The 21,368-nt window shown below is 43.0% G+C and overlaps 1 long non-coding RNA gene across 1 annotated transcript; it reads right to left on the reverse strand.

The window, feature by feature from the left end:
* Positions 1-11,014: 11,014 nt before the first annotated feature.
* LOC121139692 lies at positions 11,015-21,075 on the reverse strand. Its single transcript, XR_005876601.1, has 3 exons — positions 20,969-21,075; positions 14,699-14,963; positions 11,015-12,565 (listed from the first exon to the last, which is right to left on the reverse strand). It is a non-coding gene; the product is annotated as an uncharacterized LOC121139692 (long non-coding RNA).
* Between the last annotated feature and the right edge of the window lie 293 nt (positions 21,076-21,368).

Here is a 21,368-nt window from a genome sequence, read left to right on the forward strand (position 1 = left end):
CTGAACACACACACACACACACACACACACACACACACACACACACACACACACACACACACACACACACACACGTGCACACACACACAGAGGCATGAATGCACACAACACATGCACGCGCCACACAATTGCACACCTTCACACACATAAATGCACATAAATACATGAACCCTCTGTGTTGCAATCACTTATTTAATAATTGTTTATGGATTACCTTCATAGTCACTTACCTGACATTGGATTGGGTATCCTTTATCCAAGATGATAGATTTTCTGTCTCAAATGTCTTAATCAAGGATATAAATTACACAACGTATTACAGAAAGAGCATAAGCAAGCCTTAGTAAGAGCCACCAAATCTGCTCTCTGGAAAACTGCATCCCCTTGTGAGTTTTGAAAATTTGTCAAACATGCTGTTTACCTTCTGAGTGACCCTCTGTAACCAAGGGAAGAGAAACCCAGTGCTCTGTAGAGATCCTCCAGCACTGACAAGCCAGGCAGCGGGTAGGCCTGGGTTCCTGGCTCCTCATCCTAGATTTTGGGTTCATTCACAAGCTACCATTTTCCCCCCGCTGTAGCTTTTCTCATTTAAAATACTTTACCTTTTGGTACGACCTGCGATTTTACATACTTTATATACAAATTATCTCCAGTGGCAAAACACTCTTGAGACTTGCAGGAACCATTCAATGAATACTTTAATTGGGAGGTTTCTATTGTATCAGAAAGATGAATGGGAATGCACTGAGCGCCCCTCTTTTGATTAAGTGGATGAGCCTCCCCCTTGCTTGCCAGGTGGCATGAGAAATGAGAAGCAGATTCTCCTGTTGTCACACTTCCTTTCTCTTTCCTCTCAGACAACTGGTGCTCTTCCAGGTTTGTAATGTCGATTCTTTACAAGAAATTACCAAACTGACCTTAAAATTCATGGTGATATTCAAGAGACCGGAAATAACCACACGGAGGGAAACAACACAAAGGGAAAACAAATAGGAAGTTCAAATTCTCAGTTTAAAGATTACTCTGAAAAACTATGAAAGTCACCAAAGTGTGGTTCCGACAGTGAATGACGGACATACGGATCGAGGAAGTGAAATGGATAATGCGCTGATATAATCTCACACTTGCTACCCTTGAGTTTCATAGAGTTATAAGAATAATTAGATGCAAAACATAGTACTATCAATAAAGGAGTGTTAGAACTACAAACAGGTGTTCTAACAGTTGCAAAAGTACATGGCTGGGGCCCTCAATCTCAGTATACCCAAAAATTATTAGAGGGGTTTATAACAAAAGTAAATGAAAATATAAGTTGAATTACTGAAACTGGAAAATAGTACTAAGCGAGTGTTTTGCATTCATGTATTTAATATCTGATTTATGTCCATGTAGTGCCTGCAGGGACTAAAAGATGATGCTGAATTCCTGGAGCTGGAGCTGCAGGAGGTTGTGAGCTGGTGATGTGGGTGCGGGAAACTGCCCCGAGTCCTCTGCAAGAGCAGCAACAAGAGCTCTCAACCACTGAGTCAGCTCTCCAGCCCCAGCCTAGGGTTCCAAATGGACAAGGGATATGAATACACAGTTCCCTGTAGGAGATAGGCTAGTGGTCAATGAACACAGGAGAAAAACGTGGGGCATCACTGGATACTAGAAAAGCGCAATTGAAAACCACAACAACACTGCTTTATACGCAACAGGACGCCGGCAAATCAAAACTACAGACCAATGTTGCTAAAGATGGGGAGGAGTCAACTCTCAAATGCTGCTTGTGCCAGTGTGACCTGGGTGGAGCAGGCCATTTGGAACGTAAAGCAGGGGTCCCTCCAAATGCCAACCCAGGAGCTGGAGAGGTGGCTCAGTGGTTAAGATCCCATGTTTTCACAGGAGCAGAGTTTGGTACCCAGCGCTCACATCAGGAAGCTCCTGTGTCTATAGCTACAGGTGACCTGACACCCTCTACCGGCTCCTGCAGGCGCCCCAACTCATGTGTGCCACCTCTACATAAGCATAATTTAAAATAAAATGTGGAGTGTAGATTTACAATATGATCTAGCAGCTGTGTGCACACGCTCAAAATCAATGGAAGTGTGCATCTGTGTGCTTTTCTACTTGGGCATCCAGAGTGACACTAAACTGGGTTCCACATCTGCAATCCTGGAGAAAATCTGAACTGATTAATGGTGGACGAGTTCCATCACTCAGCACAGCATGCTTCATATTCACCTGCATCATGACATGCATCTGTAATTGGGCTTTTGTTGTTGTCTATTTGTTTTTGTTTGTTTGTTTTGGTTGGTTAAGTATTCCGTGTATCTAGATGGAATAGCCAGTCAAGTAAGACGTTCACAAAAAGAAGCGAATACGCATGGCTAAGGGAAGAGTGTATTTGGAGATTGAAGAGATGAAGAATTCTGCCCAGTGATACTGCTGTGAGGTGAAGTGAAATTAAATTTGAAACTGAATTGCTGGATTCAGGGGCCTCAATAGAGTTAGGGTTAAAAAGTCTGACCAAGTTCAAAAGAGAAGAAGGGAGTTTGGCAGAGGAATAAGACAACAGATGTTTTCCAGTCTCCTAAAGGACTTTTTAAAAGATAAGACTTATTTGTATGTTTTTTATGTTGATGAATGTTTTACCTTCATGTATGCATATGTACCATGTGTATGTCTAGAGGAATCAGAACCCCTCGAACTAGAATAACAGATGGTTGTAAGCCATTATGTGGGTGCCTGGTACTGATCCCCCATGCTTTGCAAGACCAGCAAGTGTTGATAACAGCTGAGCCATTTCTATAGGCCTTCCTAAAAGACTTTCACTATGTAGAGGGGAAGAATAGTGATAGTGACATTGGAGAAAACACATGCCAAGCTATGTTTGTGTTTGTAAGACCAGAAACGAAACACCACACTATGTGGAGTGGTAAAAACACGACCTAGTAAGGAAGTGACTTTGATCCTTTGACAGGGCATAGAGGAAGTCGGGTAGATCCAGCACTGGGAGGTGGGAGGGAGGTCTCTATTCTCTGCTCTTGTCCATGGAGTGTGGACAGTGTTTCTGAGCTGGGTGTCAGGAAAAGGAAGGAATGCTCGGGATGCCGCAAGCTGTAGGTGTGAAACTGCCACCCAGGCATCCAGAATGAACTGAGTGAAAAACCAGACAAAGCGTCAGACACTCCCAAGGCCTCGTTTGTGGTCTCAGGTCATAGTTGCAGTTCGAGAACAGATGTCACAGCTATCCGTCCGTGGACCCCACAGTCTGCTTTTGAATGTGAACACTCCACACCGGTGCAGTCGGAATTTGACAAAGCCGATGTTTTCTTCCCTGTGTGTGGGAAGAGAGAGGACAGAAAGGAAGACGCGGACACACGTGAGAGACCCAGTAGCAGTGACTGACCCACCCCGACGGACTCTACCCGCCCCGACGGACTCTACCTGGGAGGGAAAAGAGGACTGAAAAGCCACCAAGTTGGAGAATCGGAAGTGCTGGCTTGGCTTCCAAAAAGAGGAATTAGGAAAATATTAGCTGGGATTAATTTTGGTAAATAATGTGTAGTGGCTTAAACTGGGCAGTTGGATGGTGATGATGTGGGGTTGAGATGAAGCCTTGGGAATAGGTGGCAGAGCTTAAGCTGGAGCAGGGCTAACAAGGATGAGGAAGCAGCAGACCCACCCAGGAGGCTCACACGTGAGAAAGCAGAAATCGTAGAGCGATGACGGCGAGCTCAGTTAGCAAAGAAGAGTAGTGAGTCATTCAGGGAAAAGGCTAGGGGTCTAGGCGATTTTCAAAAATGCACAGTACATCATGTCCGTCATGGGAAATGTTCAGGTGACTGGTAGAGACAGTGGATGCATGCATACTGCGAGTTTATGTAAGTAGTTACATGGCTGGTCGTCTTTACAAGCTGTGGTTGCAATTACAGAGGTGCCTGTGATTCCACAAGATGGTCTGGAATGAAGTAGAAGTCAATGAAGTCTTATTTGCCACTGAAAGGAAAGATTGGAAGGTTTATCCATCCCATCAGATTTTGCTTCTGTGCATGAAGGTATAGCACGAGACCTGACTATGCTGGGCTGTGACACACTGAGTTCATTAACATTATTTTCCCTTCCTTTGAATTTAGCCAAAAACTCCTGCCCCCACACAGGATGCATGAGGACTGAGTATCTGTTTGCCAATGGACCACTGGATGCGATGAAGACAGCTCATCCTTTATTCTGCTTCGATCTCTGGCCTGTCTGATGGCTCAGTCAACAAGGGGTGACACCATGCCAAGTATCGTTGTGATTTTTATGACCTGGACATCTGTCTAGTGTGTACTAGACTAGGACCACACGTTCTGTCAAAGATGCCATGGAAATACTGCCAGATGGTAATGAATTTTAGCCACTGCTGACTTCAGCTGGATACAAACAAATGACCTAAGGGGACCAGATTCCGCATCTCAGTTCTAATCCTTTCAGACTAACCTCTCCTTTCAAGACATGATAACAAATGCACCATTCATGTAGAAACAAACTTGAAGCCATAGTAAAATAATTTGAAAAACAAAAACATTTTAAGCAGATATTGAACCAAAAATTATAAATAAAACAAAACTTGACTGTTTTTGAAAACCTGTATGTTTTTCTACATCTGAAAGAGCTAGAAGCAGAAATAATGAGCATTTTCCATGTCCGTTTCCTGATTTTTTTTACCTCCCAAATTGAAAAGGTTATTGTAATTATTGCCTCATTTATGTTACCAGAGCAGTGTAACTGAAAAATGACACATAAAACAAAACAAATAAAATAACGAAAGCTCACAAAAATGGGATTATAGCCCAAGACTATTGTGTTCTGATATCTAAATTTCCAAATAACTGAATTATTTTTGTTTGGTTCCTTTTCGTTTTAGTGTCAATTCTTATTGTGATTTTATTTATTTTATATTATGCATTTGGGTGTGTTTTGCCTGCTTGCAGGTCTTTGCACTACATGAGTAAAGTGCCCACAGGGGCCAGAAAGGGGCACTAGATTCCACAGAACTCGAGTCACAGGAAGTTGTGCGCTTCCATGTGGTTCTGGGAATTGAACCCAGGTCCTCCAGAAGAGCAGCCAGTGTTCTTAACCTCTGAGCCATCTCTCCAGCACTTGGTGTCAACAGATACTATCAATGTTTTTTCAAGGTCTTCTGTGTGCTTGGTGGGAAGAGTGTAGATATGGTGTACATTTGCTGTGATGGTGTTTTTCACAAATACGAGAGCGAATTGTTGTCTATTTTTCTATCTCCCGAAAACGAGGAGGGGGGAACAGTGCCCTTTAGGTGGTCAAGGTTATTTGGTGCTGCAATGGGCTTGCTTTGATTAATGGTTTGGTGAGTTAGGAATGGCTGTAAAGCTTCTGAATTCTGAATTTACTTTCTGGGCACAAACCTGCATATTGAGCCACAGATCTTGCTAAGAACTGTGCAGAAAGAGTATGGTAGACAAATTATGGAAGGCAAACTTTATTTGTAACACGCATCCCAAAGGGCAAACTGCTTGGATCCTTCCTTTCATATTCCGAGTGAACCTAGAATGGGAACAGTTTCCCAGCCAGTGTGGTTGTCAAGCAATCGTTCAAGTTAGTTTCAGTTAGTAGCACTTTTGAGGAATGCAAACCATGAGTTGAAGAACTTATAGCTTAGGGACAATATAGAGAAGAATAATAAGATGTTACAACACTTAAAAAGTGAAATCTCTGAAGAAACAGCTCAGAGGCAGGTTGATGTGTAAACTTCCTTCAGAATAAAATCATCTTTGTATTTGCTTCCCTTGTTTTATGACATTTGTCATACTCGAATGTTCTACTTGATTATGGGCGTATTTCACTGAATCTAAGACTTGATGGATTGTGAGATTCATCCTACTTTATACATTTCTATGGAAGAAGAAAACGTTTTACTGTTCGAATGATGGCACAGTATCATTGTACACCCGCTGCAAGACTTTGCTTGGGCGGGTGTTAGAACACGTGGAGAGGGGAGGAGTGCATATTTAGTATTAAGGACTGTGTGTGTGTGTGTGTGAGAGAGAGAGAGAGGGAGAGAGAGAGAGAGGGTGGGGAGAGAGAGGGAGGGAGAGGGAGGGAAGGAGAGTTCATCATCATTATAAATGGGATTTACCAAATCAGTTTATTGCTTTGCACAATACAGAATTGTGTTCTAGTTGCTTCTCAGGCCAGAAGACTGGTCACCCCAACGATTTCTTCCAGCTCATCAGGGAAATGGAGATAACTTCTTGGGGGAATTTCTGGAGTTGAGAGTTCATTCAGGGAGGTTGAAGGAGATGACCTTTCACACAAGTGGAGGGCAGGAGCAGCAGCCATTGAGAAGCTCAGTCAGGCAGAAGCACATGCTGGCGCAGGCTGCTTTCCTAGAGCCTCCATTCTGTTGGCACCTTCTGGGAGGATCACCCACAGTAAGGGCAATCTTCACACACCTGTTAATCCTCCATAGGAATGCCCTCATAGACACACCACATGGTGTGTTTCAAAATTCCCTCAATTAGAGAAGATCAACCAACAGAACTCGTAGCTACTCATTATGACAGTCTACCTCAGCCTGAGGTAGAGGTGGGTGGGGGCCGGAAGCCTCAGCCTCATTCACACTCCTGGTATTTCCCATAAGTTCTATGCATTCACACAACGGGCATCATCAGGAATGTGGTCTCACTCACCCTTGTGATATTTTACAGAAAGTCTCCTGGTGCATCCAGTTATTCAGCATCTGTTGAAGAAATGAATCCATAAAAGAGGCTATCTTTAAAAGGAAGGGCTTGCAACCAGAAGCATGTCTTCTTTAAGCTATTGAGTGAAAAGACTTTGAAAGCCAACTGTCCTATGAAAAATCGTTAAGTGTGAGTTAATTACCTACTCATTAATGTTAGAAAAACATTTAAGTTAAGCAAATATGAATAAAGGGGCTATTCCTGTGTAATATAAGGAGATGATAATCTGGTAGGATAAATAGGAATTATATAAAAGGCAAGTAAAATCAATACTAATTAGTATGTAAGAAAATGTGAATTAGAATGCCATGAATGTAAGCCATGGATCAAAGCTGCTTGAACTATGAATTATGAGACCACATAGAGCCAGTCACCTGACCATGAGGGTACCAGAGGATTAGTCAAGGGCAAATGTTTCTGGAAACAGAGAGAGCAGAAGTTATGTCGAAGTCAAATGTTATGTCCTATGACCACCTTGGTTCTGGACACACAGTCTGAGCACTTTGAACTGTGCACGCCACCATACCATGTAACACCAGCCAACACTGCCTGAAACACCTGGGCTCAGAGTTGGCATGGTTGCATGCTGAGTTGCAGCAACTTCCCTGCCTTAAGATGGTTTCTGTTTTTACAGACATGTAGTGGCCCAGTTGTAGAAAACAAAGACCTTAGCACTTCTCTAGCATGCCTTCAGTCAGTCTGACTTTGCATTGGTTTGCATTAACAAGTACATCCCATCCCATTAATGCAGATTTGTTTTTCTCTTTGATTAATTTTAAAAATCACATATATCCTAGAATTGTTTTAAAACTTTTTAAAAATGACCTACTATCAGTAAATGACTTTTGTTTCTATTGTATATACTCATATAGCCTGGATCATACCAAGATCTCTTGTGTGAGAAGAGGTCACATGTAGAGAAGAAGGCTTAAGAAGATGTGATGCAGACAGTAGTCACCAAAATGATAGGGGATCTCAAAGGACTTTGTTTTATGGATGAAGATGTAGGAACATTTGATATATTAAAAAAATCAAGGCAAGCTTTAAAAAGAATTTTTAGTTTAAAAATAACTTTATACATGTTATTGCTAATATTTTGTATTATTTATTTTAAGATTTAGTCTATTATTTATTGATGTGAATCTGTATGTGTTTCTGTGCATGAGTGAAGGCACTCACAGAGGCCAGAATTCCCTGGAGGTAGACTCATGGCAGTTGTAAGCCTCCTAATCTGGCTTCTGGGAACAGAGCTTGGACCCCCTGTAAGACCACTTAACTCCTGCACCATCTTTCCAACCCTGGAAATACTTTACTTGAAGAAAATATCTAAGTGTCAAAACAAAACATACAATTAGGAAGAGTGATGGGCAGTAATGGTATACACCTTTAATTCCAGCACTTGGGAGGCAGAGACAGGTGGATCTCAGTGAGTTCAGGGTCATCCTGGTCTCCAAAAAGAGTTCCAGGACAGTCAGGACTGTTACACAGAGAAACCTTGTCTTGAAAAACCATAAAAAATAAAAAATAATAAAGAAGAGGGATATTATGTGGAATATTTTTATCGCTCTGTACGCTCCAGCATCTAAGAAATAATGTGGGTCCCCCTATCCTGTGCAAACCTCACTGTACTCAAGACAGAATGAGAGAAAGACAGGTGTCCTGGCATGGGTTGTATGTACATATGTCTTGAGGAATATGAGTCTTTTTACATCTGCTATTACTTCTGTTGAGTGGGGCATGAATTGCTATTCAGAGGATGGGTAATTAACTTTGGGATATCTAGACCTTGGGACATGATGAGATTCAGTTTGTTGCTGTGTCCAGTGGTCCACAATGAGCCTCATCATCCTACTGCAGTGTGGACTCTGACTGTCAGCCCCTCCCTCTTCCAGTGCTTTATATGAATCAGAACCTACTGTGCTGCGCTTCTTGGCTGGCTAGGATTGTTCAGGGCATCTCTGCTGGTCCTAGTCCCTCCACTACAGACTGCTCTTCTCCTTCACGCATGCTTTTGTCCAACTCATTGCCGTAAGCAGCATCTCTGTGCCGATGGATCCCCAAAGACGAACAATCTGTGGTCTGTTCTGCATATCTACTTGGAGGCTCCAGTAGGATTCTTAGTGTGTCTACAACAGACTTGCTCCCCCACCCCCTACCCCACTGGCTCCAACTCCTCTTCCTTGCTCACTGCTTGGTTCCCAAGCAAAGGTAAACTCTGGACCCCAGCCCTTTTCACACTTCTGTATGCTGTGAAATGTCTTGCTGCAAACACAGCCATCGCTATTTGATCTTCGCTCTGATGCTGTTTTCTTAGTAAGATCCATTTGAATCCATAAATGTACTAAAATACGCAGCCCAGCATAGTTTTCCCTCTCCTGGTGTTTCCTACTCTGTGTAGCACCTCTTGCAACCTGTTCTACAAGGCAGTATGCCTGCTGTAGACATGGTTTTGGTGATTCCAAGGGCACACCGTGACAGATGTTCGTTCCTCAAGATGGCTACTGGGAGATGGCTACAATTAAGTCTTTAAGGAATTGGGGACTTGAGGTAATTAGTTGTCATGAAAACCTTTGAGTTCTCTGAGAGTTCTGATACAAGAAAAGCAAGATTGGTGCTTCCATTTTTTCTGTCTGCTTGTAGATCCAAATGTATTCACTCACTTGCTCCTCAATATGTGTCTACGATTGTTCTTCGTATCGTGGCATGGTGTGGCCATCACCACAGAGTCTGTGCTGGGCAGTTGGGATTTTAAATATCTGGAGCTATGAGGTAAAACAACCTCTTCACTTCATAAGCAGAATGCTTCAGCTATATTGTCATAATGACAACAAATGGCTAATACACATTTTACCCCACCATGTAAGTATTAATCTTTCAGGGATTTGTCTTTTGAACTCTGATTTTATCTCTTTTTCTTTCTATGTATGTTTCATAACACTTTTGTTTTATTCACGTGTGCATGTGTGTGCGTGTGTGTGTGGGGGGGTGTATGTGTGTCTCCTGAGTGCAGTTTCTTCCCAGACTGTTTCTAATACATACTAGAGAGGTCCTATGAGTCTGGTATAGACAAAACACAAATAATATAGTAAAAGAAATGATATCACAGACAGAAGAGGACTTGGATTTTTTTCTGTGACAGGAGTTACTTTTTAAAGTCAAACTTCAGCTTCCTAAACTTACTGAGAATTATGGTGCCAACTGGGTTTCCACTTTTGGGTTCCTGTGCCCTTACAGTTCAGTTCAAATGAAGCTGAACTCCTCCATGGAGAAGCCAGTGGAAACAAGTCTGGGTTACAAAGCTCAGTGAGGGATGTTCTTCCTGATCCTATATCACACACTTAGCATGATTTTAACGTCATTTTTTAATGTGAATTTCCATGCTATTTTAATTCATTAGTCATGGGCTATCATTTTTTGAAGTAATTACTGTAATTTCATCAAATGACATAATTATAGTAAATACTTTGATGTAATTACCATAAATATGGAAAGAGACACCCGAAGGTATAATAATGTCACAAACTAAGATATTTATGATGTGTAAAGACAAATTATGATGACATTTATGACATGCAGTAACATCACAGAGTGCTGTGTTTATGTTGGATAAAGGATAATGATATAAATAGAATGTGAAGTTACATCATGGAGATTCATTTCTCTTTTAAGTGGTACTGAAAGTTGAGAGTTCTACAAGACCTCAAGTTCAAATGAACAGATTGCTATCATTTTATAGCGTTTTTCCTTTGAACCTTAATAACTGACTATGCTATTTTACTGGGGTAAAAGCATTTCCCCCTTCAAAAGCAAGGACTAGACACAGACGCAAAGCAGAGACACTAAATGTGAACGCACACATAGTCACTGAAAAATACATACATAAGAACTCCGTACCAGTGAGAGCCATGGTCTTATGCTCCATACATTCCTTTACACATGTCAGTAGAATAGTCACCGCTGCTTGTCTCCCTGGTCACGCTGCTCTCCAAAACAGGCAAATCATTGTCTTGGCTTTAACCAAAGGCACGCAACCATGTCTCACTTGTACACACAGGTGTCACCCTGAGACCAGGGCCTGTTTGGCTAGGGCAGGATGATGCCTTGATACATAAGACTAGCTTGGTCTAGACACCAGGTTCTATGTCAGTCAGGATTATACAGAAATAGTGTCTTAGAAGAAGAAAAATGGAAGAAACATAGACGATGCTTGTGCAAGTATGAAGACTTAGTCTCATCCACAAAAACCCTCATTAACAAAGCCAGGTGCAGCAGTGGTGTTTATTTGTAATAGCAACAGTGGGGAGTGGAAGACATTTATGATACCAACAGTGGGGAGGGAAAGATAGATCCATTTGGCCTAATCTACTTCTTGAGTTCCAGGCCAGTGATACATTCTGTTTCAACAAAGTAAAAAGGTGGATGTGTATAGTCCCCAAGGAATGTCACTAGAGGTGGCCTGTACACAAAGCTTCATACATGTGCCACATACATACATATGCACATATGACTAAGTCAATACGAAAATTAGCTTAAATCTAGCCACGGGTTTCATTATTTTTCTGCTTGGCTGTTTAATTTGTACAGGTTTATTGTATTTGGGAGTATATTTTTAAAGGTTTGTTTGAGTTTCCATTATGTTTGCACGTGTGGATTCTGTGTGAGGGCATGTACACGAGAGCTCAGGTGTTTGATGAGCTGGAAGAGGGTGCTAGGTCACCTTGAGCAGAGCTACGCGTACATGTGAGCTGTCTGAGGTGGGTGCTAAGAGACAGACTCTGGTCCTCTCAGATAATGACTGTCTCTGCAGTCCCACACCTGGGAATATTTTAAACTACACTGTACCACCCCCGGCTTACTCTTCTTTTATACAAACAGCCATTTGCACAGCTGTGACTTTTATCTCACCATCTCAGCGACTCCCTCTTAGAACGGAGATGTCATGGACCATGAAAGACAAACACATTCTCATCTTAATGACTGTGCGTGTTCCCGTAAACCTTTTGCCTGTAAACTAAACACATTGCGCATTATTTAGTTTCATTGGCAATCAGGCCTTCAATATTAAGTTAAAATTCTTTTGATTTCTACGACATTTCCAGGGATCACCACAAGACACGAGCCGCAGAATTGACCAAGGCTGTGCAATGTGAACTCAGGTTCTGAAATGATTTGCTTAAAACGTCTTGGATTGACAGGGAAGGCGGCACAAACCCCTGCTGGAGCAGGGTCTGAACACTGACTTTTTAAAATTCGTTCTCTCATATTTTACATCTGACCAAACTTTTCCCTCCCTTCTCTCCTCCAAGTCCCCCCCCAAGAACACCTTTTTCTTCTCCATCCACTCTTCCTCTCTTTCCCTTCAGAAAGCGGCCAGACCCCCAGGGATACCAACCAAACATGACATATCAAGTTGCAATAAGGCTAGGCACCTCCCTTCATATTAAGGCTGGGTAAGGCAACCCATTATGAGGAAAAGAATCTCCCCAAAGCAGGCAACAGCATCAGAAACAGCCCCTGATCCCTCTGTTAGGAGTCCCACAGAAACGCCAAGCTGTACAACTATAAAATTTATGTAGAGGACCCATACACACTCCCGGGTTGTCAGTTCAGTCTCTGTGAGCCCCTATGAGTCCATGTTTGTTGGTTCTGTGTGTTTTCTTGTGGTGTATTTGCTCCCTCTGGCTCCTACCATCCATCCTTTCTCCCCCTCTTCCACAGGATTCACTGAGGTCTGCCCAGCTGTTGGCTGTGAGTCTCTGCATCTGTTTTGTCAGTTGCTGGTTGTGGTCTCTTGAATAATGATGATTGTGCCAGGCTCCCACCTACAAGTACAGCAGAATACCGTTAGAAATTACTCTGTTTATTTATCTACTTGGATAAGGAAGATAGTGCATTTGCACAATGGAGTATTATTCAGCTGTTTAAAAATTACTTCATGAAATTTGCGGGCAAATGGATGGAGCTAGAAGAAATTATCTTGAATGAAATCATCCAGGCCCGGAAAGACAAACATGGTATGCACTCACTTATAAATGGGTATTAAACTGAAAAGAACAATCATGCTACCATCCATGGACACAGAGAGGATAAGTAACAAGGAGGGATCAAGGGGAGATGCAGGAATCTCCCTGGGAAGGAGAAATAGAGCAGTTCTTGTGGGTAAACTGGAGGTGGACTGGATGGGAACTGGGGGTGGGGATGGGGATTAGGTGTGGGAGGATGGAGGGAGAGAGCACTGGAGCTGGAGAGCATTCGGGGACAAGGTAGAAACCTAGGGCAATGGAAGCTCCCAGGTTGACGATAGGTGAGAGTCATAGCAATGGGGGTACGGAGCCTGAACCAGCCTTCTCCAATAGCCAGGCAAGAGTCCATGTGGAGGGACTGGGACACCAACACCTTCCACCTACAATTTGTCCTGCCAGCAAGATGTGCTGGGGTCAGTGTGGCACAGAGATTGTGGGAGCAGTCAAACAATGGCTGTCCCCAGCGTGAGACCCATGCCACCATGTGAGGGAGCCCCCTCCCTCAAGGACACCGCCTGGAGGACAAGAAATCCAAGCCAGATGGCCCAAAGACCTAGGACAGAACCACACACTCCTGGCTTGTTCTTTCAAGCCAATAGTTTTCAGCTTGCAAAGGAAGTTTCACACTGCTTCAGGATCACAGGAAGAATAAGTCGGTTCACACTGATCTAGGATCACACCGAGAATAAGTCAGCATCCAGACTCAGCTAACGACCCTAATATATCGAGACGAAGAAAACAATGCTTTCTAGATGGAGTTTAGATTACCTTTTCACTTCTGAGTTGGCATGCTGCCACAATATGAATAAAATAGGAAGAAATAATCGGGCGTTGGTCAGCTTTACTTTACTGTAGCAAAATGCTCTTGGAGAGAAGAATGTATAAACAGGAAAGGTTTCTTTTTTTTGCTCATAGTTGGAAGTTTCGATGCAAGGTCACCCGAACTCATTGTCTTTCAGACCTGTGGCTCACCTCATGCTGAGATAAGTGTGCTGTAACACACTGGTCCCTTCATGATAGCAACGGCAAAGACGGGTGAAGACTGCGGCTCCCGGGGTCCTCTCAAGGGAACACCCCCAATAGCCTAATTTATTTTCAGGAAGCCCCGCTCTTCTTGACAGCATAGGCTGGTACCCAAGTCTTTAACAGACACACTTTAGTGACCTTTCTTAAGACATAGTACACCCACATGAAACTTTTGCGACTTCTTAAATGTTTAGGGGTATTCTGAATCATAAAAGCTTATGAGAAATCTCCTGTGTTGTCATGACAAATGGAAAACCTACTTTGGGAAAATCTGAACAACTTAGGAAACAATTTCAGAATTATGCTTCATCCTTATAATAAAAATAAGCATCAAGCTGGACACATTGACTCATTTGCAATCCCAGGGCTGGAGAAGCTCATGCTTCAAATTCCAGGCCAGTGTGGGCCACATATTGAAACCTTTTTAATAAGACAGCACAAAGTGAATATTGAAATGTAATATCGTGTGTATATTCAGCAAAGAAGAGACACAAATCTAGAACTTGTAAGTAAAATTAAAGCATACAAAATAATATCTACCATTGTTAGTATTCCATAGCAAAATACTCTCTTAGGTCTGTTTATCAGTGTTACTCTCTCAGATATGAAAAAAAAAACTCCTTCTAAGCTCAACTTCACTTTTCACCAGCTGGTGTGTGTGTGTGTGTGTGTGTGTGTGTGTGCGCGCGCGCACGCGCGCGTGCATATGTGTGTGCGGGTGTGTAAAGCCACAGTGCATGCATAGTTTTTTAACTGCTAGAAATATACAACTTTGAAGCTTAAGTAGTTCCCTGATAAACCACTCTTTTTATTTTCCACTTTGTTCTGTTTTCAGTTAGCCTTGTGGCAGTCGACTGGTTTTGAAAAGGCTCCACTTTCTTAGGGTCTTCTTTATTTCACACACACCTGGATGGGATGAAGTTCGGGCTGCGTTTCTGAGGAGGAGGATGCGGCCAAATCCGTATGTCAACTATGGGGGCGCCCTGATGTTAAGCAGTCAGTGAACTGGTGACCTGCAGTTCCTGGGCTTGGCAACCACTGCTTCCTCCTGTAAGGCGCTCTTTGCAGGTCATGCGGCCTTTCTGCTTCTGTGTCTCACGTACTGAGCAGACTCACGGGAGGACGTGCTTGTCGGATCACCATGCTGTGACGGGGGCACATACGTCTGAAACTAGAAGAAAACATTTGGTTCATCTCCTCCACGGAATAGCAAAAGCCCCTATTGTGTCTGAAGAATGAACTCAATTGCTTGATTTATGCTGTCAGTCCTGCAAAGAGTCTAAATTGATTTTCACTCAAAGCAAGGCTGGGAAGGCCAAGTGCTTGCCAGACTCCAAATTGCTGACCTGTCTGGAAAGTCTCACAGAGGCCCAGGGTATCAGAGGGACTGCTACTGTTCAAGTAAAACACACAAGAGCAGCTGGGCCCAGAGTCACACCTCAGCTGCAAAGTGGTAAGATGCTACACAGTCTGGAAGACAACCGTCTCACGCCGGCATGCCCAGTCTTTGTCCACATCGACTGAGGAGCTCGAGTTCCGCTTGTCTGAAGAAGGTTGCCTAACATATAATCCAAGATTAATTAATTTCTCAGGGATTCTGCAGAGTCTACAGGACTTATCTTTGGAGGAAGGTGGTACCTATTTTTTTATTATTATTATGTATGTCTGTACATGTGTGCACAGGGCTGCAGTATCTAAGGAGGACAGAAGAGGGCGTTGTTTCTCCTGGAACTGAACTCGGGTCTTCTGCACCGGGGGTGTGTACTCTAAACACTGAATCTTCTCTCCAGCTCTGAGGGCCGTATTGAAAGCATGCTGCTGACTTGCCATGGACTTGGGAGGTTGAGTTGGGAATGAACTTCAGAAGAACCTGGTTCCTGGTTTCAATGTGGTGACCAACAGCTTAATTAGTCCTACGCTCTTTGCAGGACTGTGCCCCAATTTGAAAACCAGATCTGTAGCTCAGCATTTTGTGTTTCGGTGTCAAGTGGTGATGATGATGGTTATGACTGATCAAGGCTGCTCTTGGGGGGTTCCACACAGGGATGCTAGGGATGCTTAAAGAGGGGTACGTGGTCTGTGTGTATTTACCAATGCCCACCAAAGCCCTGGCTCACACCATGACTGGAATGAGAACAGTTACATGTGTTCTAGAAACATTCTTCTCTGATATTTTCAGTATTGTTAGATAGGAGGTGTTAGGCTTTGGAGGACAACCACAGAAGGAAAATGCCATTTTCATCATCCTGTCAAGGGTGTGGTTTGTTGATGTGGGTGTGGATCAATTGAGACACTGTCAGATTTCAATGCAGTAATATTAGAAAGGACAGAAGGAATGCCACACGAATAATTTCTCCTGGAAATTTCACCTGTCAAGGACAGTTGCTGACCTGAAATGGAAAGGCTGGCTAGACATGGAAAGTTTGTAAAACTTCAGACTGTCCCTGGTGTGGTCTCAAGCTTCCTTCCATTCGTTTTCTGGCTTGTAGACCAGGCAAGCTTCAGACTTGTGTGATCAAACCCTCCTGCCTTTGTCAATCGTGTAGGGGCTGTGGGTATGCATGACCACAGCCAACTAGCATCTGCACATTTCTTCCTCTGTTGGCAGTTTGAATTAGAGGATGGCCAAGCCCCGTGAACATGGCTAGCCACATAGTCCTGTCACTTGTGAAGTTCCTCAAATCTTTCCTGATATGGAGGCCAACTTTTCAGGTTTTCATGTGTTAAGACAGGACACGGTCAAAGCTGCTTCAGAACATGCATGATGCTTCCCAGGCCTGCACCACCCTTCATTCTGCCTCCTTTCATTCCCCTAACTACTTCAATCTGTTTCTCTTACACCTACTTTTCTTTCTTGATTTTAAAAAAAATTGTCATCTTAATCAGTAATCTACCAATTATCCCATTCAATTTGCCCCAAAGGTTAAAATAATTTATTTCTGCTGTTCTTGTAAAAGAAAATTAGCAAAACTGCTATGTTTTCCAATTAAAATTACTTTTGAAAGTTGGGAGCATTATTTTTAAATATTATGAATGTTCCATGTTTGTCTCTAAATGGATGTTACTGCTTTTCCCCACAATGAGAGCTCACATCTCTCTTCATTTTTTTATTATTGTTCATTTGTTGAGTGACTGCTTCTTTAGTTTCATGCTTTACAATTAAAAATGACACTTAGCGAATCTGGGTAACTATAATCATTAATGGCTCAAGTATCTATGCCCTACTGATGACAACCCTTAGGTCAGTGAAGGCAGCCAGCCAAAGCAGTGGTTCTAAGAGCATCCCTGGTAGAGGTTGGCCATGCCAGAGGGACATTCAGGTTCCTGTGCCTTTGTTATCTTCTAAAGGAACAGCTCTGCTTGGAGGCTGCGTGCTACCATGCAACAGGCCAGGAGAGGAGGCGATTTCCCTCTCTCCTCACGCCTCACCCCAGAATCTGCCATAAGTCTTTAAAAAAAAAAGCTCCCAGGCTTGCCCTGGCTGGAACCCTGATTCCTAGAACCCGCCTGTGTCTCTCTGTCTCTGTTTGCATCTCTCTCATTCTTTCTCCCTCCCTTCTTCTCTCTCACTCTCAAGCTCCCACCATAGCCCTGGAATGAGCCTCTCTAAAACTTCCTTCTGTGGTACGTGAATTTCATCCCTCCAATCATCCAGAAAAAGCAATGTGGAAGCCACTGTCACGGAGTAGCTTTGATGGCTCTTGAGTTTCTGAGATGTCAGCAGCCCAAGCCATATTCACTGAGAGCCAAAAAAAGGTGTGTCATTCTTAGATATCCCAAGTGATAGGAGACCAATGACCAAGACAACCTATAGAAGGAAGAGTTTATTTGTGGCTTACAGTCTGAGAGGGCGAGTCCATGGCCATCATAGTGGGGAGGCAGCAGGAAAGCAATTTTATCTTGAGATACAACCATGAAGCAAAGGGGGAGATAAATGGGAATGGCGTGGGATACTGAAACTTCAAAGCCCATCCCTATTCCACACCTTCCCCCAGCAAGGCCAAGCCTCCTAATCCTTCCCAAACAGCTCCACCAACTGGGAACCACGTATTCTGATACATGAGCCTATAGGGGCCAATTTCTTTCAGATCAACACAACCGCCTCAGGTCAGCTGAGACTCTGTGTTATGGCAACTTTTTCTAGCATAGGGTTTTTCCATTCTCAACATGAATTAATCTTCAGGGTCTCAGAAAGAAAACTTGTAATTCCTAAACACAGTGGCATCAACTGTGGCATTAGGAGAAAACTTCAATGAGCAGTAGTCCAAGTGCTCATCACGAGGTGTCCTTTGGGAAGGATCAGTAAGGAGGGGTTGGGATGGTGGTATAGTTCTGTGCTAGAGAACTTGCCTAGCCTGTGTAAGACACTGGGTTTAGTCTCCTGTACCACAACAACACAACAAGACACAATAGTAGGGGAGAGGGACTGGTAAGAAGTCTGAGCTCAGTGACCCTCCACAGTGCTACAAAACTCAGTGTGAGAAACCCAGCACTCTGTCCCTGTACTTAGAAGACTCTAAGCAGAACTACAATAGAGAAACAGATACTGTTCCAACAGATATCCCCCTCTTTCCCCTTAAACTTGAAGGTATTGTAGTTGGTGTATATGAATAACTCAAGGAGCTCAGTCAGGAGAGACTGTTAGAAGAAAGTATGTATAAGAACCTTACAGATCTGTTTCTCACTTATATGATAATGGGGCATGTATATAGGGTTTTTTTTTACACAAATGTCACCCAATTTAAAATAATTTACAAGGATACCCATGATTCAACAGGATAGCTCAAATTAAAAGTGAAATGATTGAAGAGGTGAAAGGCTGTAGGGATGTTAACTTAGAAAGTGAATGGAAAAAATATGTGAAAATGAATAGCGCACATTAATATTTTGCTGGTAGGCAATAAATATCACTTAAGATTCTGACACCTAGAGTGTAAAATATAAGGTGATGCCACTCTAGAATATTCTCTTATTCTTTATTGTTAGAATGCATATTTACTTTTATTTTAATTCCTTAATAGATTCTTCCCAGTGGCCTAGCCAGAAAGAATGTAATAGGATTTATTTTATTCTTGGAGACATTGAAAGGTGGAAAATTACAGAATCTGACCAAAGATTGCATAGCTACTAAATGGAGTTTGACTAATATCCATGGCTTGAAATGTCATGGTATGTCACTGAAAAACAAACCAGAAATTTGGACAGGTTGGGAGACATGCCTCTGTAATCTCAGCATATGGGTAGCAGAGAGAAAAATATTGAGCTTTTGAGACTAGCCTGGGCTACAAAACTGAGATTCTCTCTGAAAAACAAAGTAATAAATTTCAATACACTAATAGCATCTCTCACTCTATAATCTGTGCCCTTCCACAATAATGATATCTCAGACATTAAACTGGTCTCATCATAGGAATGATTAATAATTACATTGTCACCCATAGTACGATCAAGCATCAAATTAATTTTACCAGTACAGGAACTTACAAACATACCCAAAGAACAGGAGCTTTTCTCAAAATTAGGGTTCCCGTTTTCTCGACAACAGAGTGTTCTCACAGCCAGCCCTGCACGTTTTGGGAGATGAACCAGGTAAACCGTAGTAGAAATCAGAAAACACTGAGACAGTGAATGGCACAGAGGTAAAGACTTTCCCTCCCCCAACACAAACTTTAATAGAAAAGAAAACACTCAGTAGATACTGTTTTCTGTCAACTGGACTCAATCTGGGGTCATCAAGGACGTGGAAGCCTCAGGTGTTGAAAATACTTTCATCCAATTGGCCTGCGGGCCAGGCTGTGGAGCATTTTCTTGACTAACGATTGATGTATGAGGGTCCAGCCCACCCGGGCTGCTCCCACCCTTGGACAGGTGGTCCTGCGGCATATCTAGAAAAGAGCTGAGTGAGGTAGTAAGTAGCTTTTAGCTATGGACCATGCATCAGTTCCTGCCTTGAGTTCTTGCCCTGGTCCCCCTTGGAGACAAATTGCTTCCTAAGTTGTAGGATGATATATTCCTTTCCCCCCACAGTGTTTTATCACAGAAACCAAAAGCAAACTAGGACAAGACTTGGTACCAGGTTCCCGGAGCGTTGTGACAGACAGGACCGTGTTCTCTTGAGGAGGACTATGGAAGGACTTGATAGCTGTTCTGCAGAAGCCATGGAGTGTTCGGAGTTTAATGGGCTGTTTTATGAGGTCTTGAAGATAAAAATTCCCAGAGAAATCCAAACAGTGGGGGCCTGGTTTGTGAAGTTTCAGAGAGAAGCAAAAACTCTCTTGGACTGTATGAACGATGTTTTGAGAGCCTGTGTTTTCTGGCCAGCCGAGCTGAAGAACTGGCCGTGATAAGAGCTCAGAACCACACTGGAGTGAAAGATTTGCTGTACTGGTCAAATTGATGCTGCTTGCTGGGTCCAAAAGTCTGCCGTGATTAAGATAAGACCAACATCATTGTATTGTAGTCTTCCCGAAGTGTTTCCTCATAGCACACAGAAACTGTGGAGACACATACCAGGCCAGAATTCACAATGGCTTTGAGGTCATACCTCACACTGGCTGTGGACTGGGTGATGTGGGAGAGGCTCCCAGGCGTTACTGGTTTCAAAGGCATAGGGGTGGCCTTGGTGAGGGTTCAGCCTCAGGTGTAGGAGGGGCCCAAGATTTGAAGGCTCACAGAGAGGAGCTGAGGTTTGTACCAGGTGAAGAACCAGCATTCCTGAAGACAGCCCAGGAGAGGCCACTGGTGAAAGTGCAGCCCAGTCTTAGTAGAGACCTACATAGTGGGGATTCCAGGACTTCCGGATGATACCCAATGACAACAGCAACCGTGGAGTAGTGGGATAAGTCATTTTGACTGGGCTAAGATGAAATCATAAAATTGTTCTGATGTGTATTTCTCTAACTGCTAAGCATGCTGAATAGCATTTTGTGATATTTCTTAACCATTTTTACTTCTTCTTTCGAGAACTCCCTGTTCTGATTCACAGTCCTGTAACATTAGTTTTTTTTTTTTCTCGCCAGCCTGGTCCCAGTGTTATGTCAGTCCCAAATCAACACACAAATGCTATATTAATTATGAAACTGTTGGCCACTATCTCTGGCTTCTTATTGGCTAGCTCTGTCTAAATTATTAACACATTTCTAATCATGTAAGTGTTTCCTCGTGGTCTTATCTTACCAAAGACAGGATCCAGGGTCTTACAGGGTCTTACATGGTCTTACATCTCCACTGTTCAGCATCTCTGCAGAGAGGAAAAGAGAAGAGAGCGATTTCCTGCTTGTCACTGCTTATATTCTGATTCTGCCTGCTACATCACTTCCTGCCTGGCTCACATGGCAACGTCTCTTTACTACATTTCCCAGAATCCTCCTCGACTCCTAGTCCCACCTGTCTTGCTTCCCTATTGGCCAATAGTGCTTTATTTATCAACCAATAGGAGAGACATATGCACAGAAGGACTTCCCCCATCACAGCCCCCTTGTGAATTGGGATGTTTGTTTGTTCACCTTCCTGTTGCTTGAGCTCTTCATATGTTCCGGATAAGTCACCTCTGTCAGATGTGTAGCTGGCAAGCATC

Source organism: Mesocricetus auratus, unplaced genomic scaffold, assembly GCF_017639785.1.
Source record: "Mesocricetus auratus isolate SY011 unplaced genomic scaffold, BCM_Maur_2.0 Super-Scaffold_100001, whole genome shotgun sequence".
Taxonomy (NCBI): domain Eukaryota; kingdom Metazoa; phylum Chordata; class Mammalia; order Rodentia; family Cricetidae; genus Mesocricetus; species Mesocricetus auratus.